Genomic DNA, 10,856 nt, shown 5'->3' with positions numbered 1-10,856 from the left:
AATAATCTGAGAGATGGTTTTCTTGGAGAAAGGAATATCAGCATATTGAGGAGTAGACTGAAGAATGAATGGGAAGGACGGATATGGAAACAGAAACTATATATATTTTTTCCTCCAAAAAGGTTCATTTGTAATTTGGAAGGACGGAGTAGAAGTTATGTTTTGTTTAACACGAGATATTTAAATATAATTAAGAGTTGATCTGAGAGCAAATAGATATACTCATGTTGAAAATTCAGGAGAATGAAGGGGTTTAGAGAAAGATTCCCCCCAAAATGTTGATTTGATGGGAATTGGAGAACTGAAATATGAATAATGCAGCCCTTTCTCCTGTAACAGGATAGAAAAAGGAAAGGATATATTAGATGTAGGAATTCATTTCCAATACATAAAAGATGCTGTTGTACTTTGAAAGCCATAAAAATTTCTATGATTTAAATGTGAGTCAGGGGTAAAGTGATTTTTTTTAAAAAAGAAATTGTATTTTATTGACATGTTTTGATAACACCTCTATTTTTATTATGTGAGATATTAGACTTTTTTTAGATTTCCCAAATCAATTATATCTTTGCTGCCACAGCTCCTTTCAAATGATTTTAACTTGAGCCTTGAGGCATTCCAAGATATTGTAAACCACCATCAGTTTTCAAATATTTTACGATAGTACTTATCACAGTTGTCTCTTTGTGTCTATGTTTAGGGGGTTGTAGAGTGATGGAAGGAGGAGGCCATTCATATGTCGGTATAATAATTTCAAATAATGAACCCTTAATATTAGCTGAATACAGCAATTAAAAAAAAACAATAGCTTTCTGTTAAACTTGAAAATAAAATCTGAAAAGCTTACCATTATTTAAACTTAATTGTCTTATGTTTATGATGATAGTATTGGCATCAGTGTTATGTTAATATTACATGAAAGAAACTAAATTTTTAGCCACAGGCTATTGGGGGGGGAAAGAGATGATTTTCACATTTGAGTGTACAGTATCTTATTCTAAATTAGAACAGAAACTTAGATTTGAATTGAAATGACATTGACATGAATATACCCTTATCAACTTGGGGTATATCTGCACTCCCATACTCTTTTACAATTTGCAAAGGGACTGTTATTGCAAATGTTATTTTTTCTGATAAAGAGACAGCTCATTAGATCTCATTACTAGTCAGCAGCTGTCACAGAATATAGATTTCCAACTTGAAGCAATAGATCTTTTCACAAATGCTTTCACTGAAAATCTGGAAAAGATCTATTTCATCGTTAACCTGCAGTGACATTATACATGGCTGCACTTACACCTTTGGCTTCTGCGGAGCATTTCCTAGTTTAGTAACTTTAAGTTAAATAATTCAAGTTTCTTCTAAATGTAATACCTGATGCTTAAAAATTTTTAAAGAGACATTAAAAGTAATTTTTGCACCCCAACTTATGTTATTCTGAAATCTGGATAAAGTCAATAAATTAACAAATAGGTGATTAGTACATTCTTTGTACAAGGACATGGATAATATAAAAAAAATATAATCTAATTTTAGTCTGTACAAAAAGATTCTGTTCATATGAGAATTGAGGATTTCAGTTGGAAAGATAGTGTGAGGTCAGGCCACCATAATTTTAAGTGCCAGGCCGGGATGTGGGATTTTTACCTATGAAGAACAGAGCTTGGCTTACTCAAAGAAACAATGATTTCAGAGATTGTTATTGTTCTCATGTTAATTGTTCACTGTTAATTATCCTGTACCCACCTAAGTAAAAGAGGTATGAGTCTATCATTTTACTCTTTATCCAATCCCAGAGGTTTCCCCACTTTGCTTTCTCCTGCCTTTCTAATCTATCACCACTGGATTTCATGTAACCTACCTATGTCTTCTACTTTGATTGCAATGTATAAAAATAGATGAAAAACTGCCATTCTCTGAAGTACTATCCCTATCTGTTGAGATTCTGCTTCCCAGCAATTGTGGACAGTTTGGCTCAAATAAACTCACAAAAATTATTTTATAGTTTTGAATGCTTTTTATGTTAACAATATAAAGCAAGAGTATGATAGAATTTTAAGATAAATTATTCCAAAGAAACTTTCCAATATTAATAAGAATTTTATGTCTATAAAATATCACATGTCACAACCAACACTCTTCAACAAATATTCTCACTTAAATGCCAAGTCATTATACTATTTATTACAAAATTTGGTATACAAACCCAAGATATTTCATGACATCTTTCTTTTTTTTTTCTTTATTGATTAAGGTATTACATATGTGTCCTTATTCTCCTATTGCCCTCCCACAACCCCAACTCATGCCCTCACCTCCCTGGTGTCTGTGTCCATTGGTTAGGCTTATATGCATGCATACAAGTCTTTTGGTTGATCTCTTCCCCTTACCCCCGCCCTCCCCTACCTTCCTTCTGAGGTTTGACGGTCTGATAGATGCTTCTCTGTCTCTGGATCTGTTTTTGTTCATCAGTTTATGTTGTTCATTATATTCCACATATGAATGAGATCATATGATATTTATTTTTCTCTGACTGGCTTATTTCACTTAGCATAATGCTCTCCAGTTCCATCCATGCTGTTGCAAATGGTAAGAATTTCTTCTTTTTTACCTCAGCTTAGTATTCCATTGTGTAGATGTACCATGGTTTTTTAATCCACTCATCTGCTGATGGGCACTTAGTCTGCTTCCAAATATTAGCTATTGTAAATTGTGCTGCATATATCCTTTCTGAGTGGTGTTTCTAGTTTCTTGGGATATATTCCTAGAAGTGGGATCACTGGGTCAAATGGGAGTTCCATTTTTAGTTTTTTGAGGAAACTCCATACTATTCTCCACAGTGGCTACACCAGTCTGCATTCCCACCAGCAGTGCATGAGGGTCCTCGAAAGCACTTGTCATTTGTTATTTGTTGATGATAGCCACTGTGACAGGTGTGAGATGGTACCTCATTGTCATTTTGATTTTCATCTCTCAGATGATTAGTGACTTTGAGCATGTTTTCATATGTCTCTTGGCCTTCCTTATGTCTTCTTTTGAAAAGTATCTATTGAGGTTCTTTGCCCATTTTTTTATTGGGTTGTTTGTCTTCCTTTTATTAAATTGTATGAGTCCCCTGTAAATGTTGGAGATTAAACCCTTATCGGTGATAACATTGGCAAATATGTTCTTCCATGCAGTGGGCTTTCTTGTTTTTTGTTGATGGTTTCTTTTACTGTGCAGAAGCTTTTTATTTTGATGTAATCCCATTTGTTTATTTTCTCTTTAGTTTCCATTGCCCTAGATTAGAAGCTGTACCGGTGAAGATATTGCTTAGGCATATGTCTGAGATTTTGCTGCCTGTGGATTCCTCTAATATTTTTTTATGGTTTCCTGTCTTATTTTTAAGTCTTTTATCCATTTTGAGTTTATTTTTGTGTATGGTGTAAGTTGGTGGTCTAGTTTCATTTTTTTGCATGTATCTGTCCAATTTTCCCAACACCATTTATTGAACAAACTATCTTGACTCCATTGTATGTTCTTGCCTCCTTTGTCAAATATTAATTGAGCATAGTGGTTTGGGTTGATTTCTGGGTTCTCTATTCTATTCCATTGTTCTATATGTCTGTTCTTGTGCCAGTACCAGGCAGTTTTGAGAACAGTGGTTTTGTAATGCAGCTTGATAGCTGGTATTGAGATCCCTCCTACTTTGTTCTTCTTTCTCAGGATTGCTGTGGCTATTCAGGGTCTTTTTTATTCCAGATGAATTTTTGGAGAGTTTGTTCTACGTTTGTGAAATATGCTGTTGGTATTTTAATGGGGAGTGCATTGAATCTATAGATTGCTTTGGACATTTTAATGATGTTGATTCTACCAATCCATGAACACAGTATGTTCTTCCATCTGTTTATGTCTTCCTCTATCTCTTTTTTCAGTGTCTTGTAGTTTCCAAATACAGGTCTTTTACCTCCTTAGTTAAGTTTATTCCCAGGTATCTTAATTTTTTTGGTGCAATAGTAAATAGGATTGTTTTTTTAATCTCTCTTTCTGTAAGTTCACTATTGGTGTATAAAAATGCCATCAGTTTCTTGTTGTTAATTTTGTATCCTCCTACATTGCCGAATTCATTTATTAAGTCTAATAATTTTTTGATGGAGTCTTTAGGGTTTTCTATGTACAGTATCATGTTATCTGTGAATGACATTTTTACGTCTTCTTTTCCAATTTGGATACCTTTTATATCTTCTTCTTGTCTAATTGCTATGGCTAGCACTTTCATTACTATGTCAAACAGGAGTGGTGAAAGTGGGCATCCCTGTCTCGTTCCTGTTCTTAGGTGAAATGGTTTTAGTTTTTGCCCATTGAGTATGATGTTGACTATAGGTTTGTCATATACGGCTTTTATTATGTTGAGGTCATTTGGGTTGGTTTTGATCTGAGAGTTTTGAAAATAAAATTGTGTTAATTTCACATTATTGTAATTTTACAAATAAATTAGATTCCTAGGGTTATATTTTATCCATATGTAGGGTACCATTCAATATATAAAAATGCTTATTTTCACTGAAGTTAAAGTGGAAAATAAAGAAATAAGAATATTAAAATGTTAACATCAATATTTAAAATTTATCTAAGTCAAGGAAATTATTTAAGAACTAGTGAAAAAAATGAAAGTAGCATTTTAAAAGTAGCAATTGGATTTACAAAGAACAGAGGTCAACATGTTCAATTGGATTTCTCTTTACTTTGAGAAAGGTCTATTTGCTTACTTAGTGTCCTTATATTTTTCTATAATTTTCCTTATAGATGAAATTAATTTGATAAGTATGAGTGCATTCATTATAATAATTTTCTTTGAGTTTAAGCTTATCATTTAGCTTACTAAATCATCTGCATCTTTAATTAGAAGCAGGTATAGAAACATGGTATATACCAACCTGTACTTTTGACATTTGACAAATAAAGTCATTTATTTTCATGTGAAGGGTTTTGTTGGATTTTCGCCAATAATTAATGGATATTTTATTTCTAAGGCAAAGTTTTCTACCTGGTGGAGTAACATAAATACCCATCCCTTCTTATTCACAGACTGATGAGAAATTATTTAATGGATTTTTACTAGTGGTTAGCCAAACTGAGAAAATTATATCTAATCTCTTATTCCTTGTTGTTTTAGGTGTTTTGTATAACAGGAAAACTCTGCTAATAAGATAAACAGCATGTTTATGTTTTCATGATTTCCACTATTTCATACCAAGCTCCTAAACTATTTTTAATAAGATGGCTCTAGTCTTTTTTCCCCTCTCCCTCCTTTCCCTTCCTGTCCTACCCTGTCCTTTTCTTTCCTCTCCTTTCCTTTTCTTTTCTCAAAAATTTAAGGAATATTAGCATTTAATGAATGAGCACTTTTGTCAGTCAGAGTTAAGAAGACTAATTTTAGAGCCAAATATTAATCTTAATGCCATGTCTGTGTCTATATTCAGAAGTACTTGTAACTGTACTGTCCATAATGTCTAGATGTTTCTTATTTGTTAAGTTACTGTAACATGTAGTTAGTTCAGTAAAGCCATAGATTCTAAAAAGCATGTTCAAAGTTGTATCAAGTATATAGTTGATCAATTGATGAACTCCAGGGTGTTCTACCCCTTATATTTGCAATGTAGCTACTAATATCCTAAATAAGTTCTTAGAGCTCTCATTTTAAAAGCCAGTTTCCTTTTTCCCAAGACATTTGAGAAATAGAGTTGAAATAAGGAATATAGAGCCTCAAGTGCTATTTAGATCACATTTATCCAGTACATAGTAGAAGAGTTGACAACTCTAATTCTCTTTAGCTCATATTTTTTTCAAAACATCTTCCTGGTTCAGTTTTATTCATTATTACACACAGTGCAGACTGTTAGTAATGATCAATTAAGAGTCCCTTGGCTGTTTATGGACAACATCCTAATCAAGAATGGCCAAAATAAAGCTGGCCATGAGCTCTGCCAAATAGACCATTAACCACTGATAATTTGTTTCATTTAAAACCTCTACTTACAATAAATGACTGGTTCCAACAAGACACAGTAATAACATGTTTTTTAGGTGCTTTGGTACCTGTGCTCATGCGGACTAATTCCCCTACTTCGCCTATTTCTGTTCTTACAGATATTGACTAAATTTCAAGGTTAAATAACAAGAAACCGTGTAATAAAAAATAACCACATTACTCAAAGTCGGAAATCCTTGGTAGCAAGTACACATTAAGAGAATGATTCATAAGGGAAAACTAGTAAAAGCCACAAATAGTCATTTTATTATTTACTATAAAGGAATACAATCACACAAAAAAATGTCTCCTGTCAGATACAGCCTGAAGAAAGCCTCTCTCACATAAACTAAATACAAGCATAGAATAAAATGCAATAAATTATGTTGCCAAATATAAGGCAGAACCTTGTGAGCTAAAACCATGCATGCATGGGTTACATAGGATCCCGAGACTACCAAGATTTTTAATTAAAAAACAATGTGACTGCAACGCAGCATGCCAATCTCTCTCATTAGACTGTGAAGTTGTAGAGGGCAGGACTCCAAAATAGGTTTTACAGCATTCATTGTTTAAAGATAGAATGACATGCAACTACATTCTGAGAACAGAATCCACCATGTTTCCTACATCCTACGTACAATTTGGGAAGAACCAGTGAAATAGGTCCATGTTGCACTCCTTGAAGTTCATTTTCTGTGATCTTTAACTTGTTTTCCAAAATCATTTTTGAGAAAATTTGGATTTTACTTACCTTAAGATTAAAGATATTTCAACAATTATAATTGACATAATTACAAATAAACATTCTGAATTGAATCTTAAATTTTATTTGTAAATATTAAGTTGGTCATTTTGTTCCAAGTGAAACAATTCTACTGTTTTGTTTAGAAGTATATAAAATGTAATAGTTATAATAACAATAACTCAATATATGTTTGTATGTTATGCTTTTAAAACCTTCCCTTGTACATAATTTTCTCTTTTAAGAAGAAATTCCACCCTAGCAGGTTTGGCTCAGTGGATAGAGCATCGGCCTGTGGACTGAAAGTTCCCAGGTTCGATTCCAGTCAAGGACACATGCCCGGGTTGTGGGCTCCATCCCTGGTCGGGGCGTGCAGGAGGCAGCCAATCAATGATTCTCTCTCATCATTGATGTTTCTATCTCTCTCTCCCTCTCCCTTCCTTTCTGAAATCAATAAAAATATATTAAAAATAAATAAATAAATAAATAAATAAATAAATAAATAAATAAATAAATAAAAAGTAATTCAGTGTTGATCATTTGAAATACCAGAATACACTCAACCACATTAGTAAATCATTAAATAATACCTTTAAACAATCAACTGCCATTGCTGAGAGCTTCACTTTGTACATTCTTTTATGATCAAATATCTATTTAACATTTCACCTTCAATGCCTCCTGTTTGCTTCAACCTCAACATCTTAATTTCATTATTTTCTCAACAAATACAATGTCCTATAAGTACATCTATCACTAGCATTATTATTCTTTTAGACATCTATGGCCCAAATCTTAAGCTTTCCTTTATCTTCCCCAATCCCTTATTCAAGCACTTGACAAACTCTCCCTCTGCTTTGCATTTTCTCTATTTATTCATACTTAAAAACAGATCAAATTCTATCTACCATGGCACATTTTTTCATATTCACAATTTACATGGCTTTATTTTCTAATTGTAATTTTTGAGACTTCTAAAAACTGTGCTAAAAAATATGAAATGGCTAGAAGTCATTTTAGTTTTCCTATAAAAAGAGAAATGAAAAAAATTAGATAATAAATGGGGAAAATTAAATAATAAAAACTGTTTGGAGTTTGTATTAATATTTAAGTTAGAGAATAAAAGATATCCTACATTGTAAATATATATCTTTAAAATTAATTTTAAACATTAGTATTTTTAAAAAATTTAAGATGTGGAAAGAATTGTCAATAACATTTGCATCTTTTCTATCTTTAAGGACTTGTGCTTCCCAGAATAAGCTACAGTTTCATGATCTTACTACATTTCCATGATTTTAAAGAATTATCATTGTTATTAGTGGTGCTTGACTTAATTTCCCCCAAACAATCTTTCTTGAGGAAATTTTGATTTCTTTCTACATTTCTCAAATCATTTTTAAAAAAATATAGTTTGTATGATTAGAAATGAATAATTTAGAATTTGGAATTGTTTAATAAATAGGCTTTCAAATTTCTTAGTGACAACTCCCCAAAGTCTGAACTAACTTTTATAATTTTATGACCAAAGGGCATTTATATGACTCCTTCCTCCTGAATATAATAAAGTAATTTTAGGTAATTTAAAGAGTAAGTTAGAAAAATCTGAACTTACTAAAATTGAAGTACTAAAACTGAAGTACTAAAATTGGAACACCTTAAGTCTAAAGTTTGTAAATAGTTATTAAAAACTTTCATTTATCAAATATAATACATGAGCTCTTATTTGGAAACTGAAGTAGTTTAGGATATTATTAAAATTCTTTAAAATGTTTTGTCATGTCATGGGCCACCCAGAGCCATCCGACTTGTATACTAATTATTTTTTCTTGGCTACATGCTGTTTTAATTACATTCATTATTTCTGTCATTCTGCAAAATCTTATGCATGGAAGTGCTGGTGGCCTGGTGCATAACCATTGCTTTTTCCTGCTGTGCTAATGGCTTAAGTCCAAGCTGAGGTGCAAATGAAATGAGTTTAGAAGGCTGAATTTGGCTCCCAGTTAATTTACTTCACAAATCTCCTACCTATTTTTTTTTCTTTTGGTCATAAGTTGGCTCAATTACAAACCTATGTTCATAAAGAACTCAAAAGTTAGGCTGAAATTTGTAAACTTTATCCTTAGTGATTGTCAATGATGTTGTCAGTAGGAAGCTCAAGGAAAAGAAATATCTGGAAAATCAACAAAAAAAGATTTTAAATGTATCATAATTCTTATTGAAAATTAAGTGTGTTTTAGCAAAAAGAAATAGAGTAGGAGTAAAAAATTCAGTAATGTTAAAGAAGAATTGTGTCAGAAATAATTTTGCAAACTTGTCATATAATAAATTTTCAGTTATATATGGTTAAAAGTATTCATCCTGACACTTTTTTACTTTTTTAAATTTTAGAATGTTCTGTCTTTGTTATGCATCATGGTTCATTCTTTTGCTTTCTATTTTCTAAATGGAATGGTAACATAACCTGAAAATTTTCCCAAATCATAACGATTCATAATCATAACCTGTCTCTCTGACATAAAATATCTCAATAAAAATTAATAAGTGTAATCACAACTAAATATTTTCAATGAATATAAAATATATTTAAAAAGTGTTCATCCATATATTTTGCATCACTTATAAACTGTGTAGTAATTCATAGTATATATCTATATGTATCAAATTTAAAATGTCAGCTCTTTTAGGAATCCAACAATAATTGGCATATAAAAAGATGCTCCATTCTTATGTTAAATGATTAAAAACAAAGTCAGAAATCCCTTTTATTTTGCCTCTAAAGCATATTTTATTCAATACATAATATCTGAAGGCTTTTTAATATTTGTTTCATTTGCTTTGCAAATAGAGTCTTCAGTGCGCATTGTTTATTTTAATAAAAGAAATATGTAAATTATGACCTCTGCTCTCTAGAAATTAACTTTCAAAGTTGCAGGAAATAAGCACACACATATTAATCATACAAGATTATCAATTTTATGTTATGGTTATTTTTATTTTTTGTTTGTTGGTACTTATAGTGAACAAGAACTTCATGTATAAAAATAAGGCATTAAAACAAAATTGGAGACATTTTTCAGAAAAATGAAACAGGTTCTAAGAAATGATTTTAAATATAATTCAGTAGTGTTAGTTGGCCTACTGAAATGGGCAATGACATTAAAAAAGAAAAGATAGATAAAAAATAAATATACCAAAAATAAATGTCTAAAGAAGATTTCAGAATTCTATTATTAGAATTACAAAATACTAGTAGTATATGTTCACTCTTTCTAAATCTCCATGAGATCACTCCTGTCTTGGTAAAGTTGTCCATTGCATCCACCTTCTGGGCTTCCCTTTATATGACGAGAAAGACTATAGCATTCCAAGCAGGCAGCCAACCACAGGCTTGAGTCACCTTATGCCGACTTAGAGAAAAAACTGAACTAATTCCTCTAAGTAGGGTTAATCAGATATCAAAGCATCATTGTCATATCTCCATGCTTATTTAATAAAAGTTGAACTCCAGTGTGGCTTATGGGTTGAGTGTAAACCTATGAACCAGGAGGTCACAAGTAGGTTCCCTGTCAGGGCACATGCTCAGGTTGCTAGCTCGATCCCCAGTAAGGGGTGTGTGCAGGAAGCAATCAATGGTTCTCTCTCATCATTGTGATTTCTATCTCTCTCTCCCTCTCCCTTCTTCTCTGAAATCAATAAAAAATATATATATATTTTAAAAGTTGAACCCCTTAAGAAAACAACTGAAAATTAATAATAAAGAACATCATACTTAAATTCTACAGAATTTGGCTTTACACTGTGTATACATACCTATATATAATTGTGTTTCCATTTCATTATCTTTAATTACTATCATTTATTGCTTAACTTAACCTTGGTTTTCTCCCAGGCTACGGTGGATTTAACTCACCCTAATTCTCATTAAGTGAGCCTCTACTAGTATAATGAATCCAGTATGCTTCAGTGTATCCAGTGAACTTGGTCTTAAAAGTCCTTGCTATAGGCTTCAATTCAACCTTTGATCTTGATCTGAAAAAGAAGACCATTAAATGTTTACAATCTCTTTGGTGAAGATCACATTTGTCCTTGGAATTA

This window comes from Cnephaeus nilssonii (genome assembly GCF_951640355.1).
Source record: "Cnephaeus nilssonii genome assembly, chromosome: 9".
Lineage (NCBI taxonomy): Eukaryota > Metazoa > Chordata > Mammalia > Chiroptera > Vespertilionidae > Cnephaeus > Cnephaeus nilssonii.
Note: the sequence above shows the minus strand (reverse complement) of the source record.